Below are 1,204 nucleotides of genomic sequence, written 5' to 3'. Positions count from 1 at the left end.
CGTGGTTTTCATTATTTCCCTGTGATGTCATATTTTTTTCGTGGGATGCCTTGGTGGTTAATGCAATCCTTTTTGCCTAATCCTTTTACAGTATTCCATATGTACCTTACTGTATAACTTCCTAGTTGGGGTAGTGCTATCAGTGCAATTTACATGGTGCACTGGACATTACTTAGGCTTTTGGCAGCGTCCCTTTGGCCACTAGCTATGCTCTCCATAGTGCTGTTATCTGTCTTCTGCAACTTCATTGGCTTAGCTTACCACCTAAATACCCCATGAGCTTGAGATATTACTGTTTACTCCATTACCAATGGAATTTGGCAATTTTGACTGACTAAAATTTTGGTCCCAAGTCAACATAACGACAAAGGGGCCTCGCATATGCTCGCATCTCTGTTTTCAAGGTAAGATGCACAAAATTTACTGTTTGTATAATTTACAGTGATGTTTAATTTAAAATACCAGACTAAATTTGTTGCACAGCTGTTTACATGTTATGGTTTTCAATGGAAGATTACATAAAATTAATGTTGTTATGAAGGGTATCTTAGTGATGTCTGTTTAGTCCACTGTTCTGTGTTATGTAATTTTATTTTATTTTGTGTGCGTGCTTGCTTGTCTGTGCATAAATGCATCGCTAAGAAATGATACGCTCACTGTGCCTCTCTCTCTCTTGCTTTATATTGACATTTATTTGTAATAAAATCATACCAAAGGAAACACGAAGTGCCTTAGTGACGTGATTGGTATGGTCTTGGCCTGCCACCTTGGTGGCCGCGAGTTCAGTTCTCGGGCATTCAATTGAGATGTGAGACCAACCACTGGTTCCATGCAATGTAAAAACGCCATACAAACAAACAAACAAAGGAAACACAGGCAAAACAAGGAACACTGGCTTTGGGAAGAGAGCTGTAACATGTCCTACCAGCAAGGCTTAGTAAGGAAGAAACAGATGTCTCAGAGTTCCAAGCAGGTCAGCAACCAACTCCTCACACACACTATATTAGCTCAATCCCAATGACACCAATTCTGTGCATTACAGCTTTAATTGTTTTTACTGGTTTCCAGCTGGCGCCAGAGGATTTACCCTTATGTTAAGACTGCAGGTTTGTTCACACACAGTATTTCAGTCTGAGTTTGCACGTGTCTGCTGGATATGCATGCATGATGCAGTGCTTAAGGATAAAGTAAGCACAAAGTGCAT

This window comes from Macrobrachium nipponense, chromosome 17 (genome assembly GCF_015104395.2).
Source record: "Macrobrachium nipponense isolate FS-2020 chromosome 17, ASM1510439v2, whole genome shotgun sequence".
NCBI lineage: Eukaryota > Metazoa > Arthropoda > Malacostraca > Decapoda > Palaemonidae > Macrobrachium > Macrobrachium nipponense.
The sequence above is the reverse complement of the archived record's forward strand: the minus strand, read 5'-3'. Positions refer to the sequence as shown.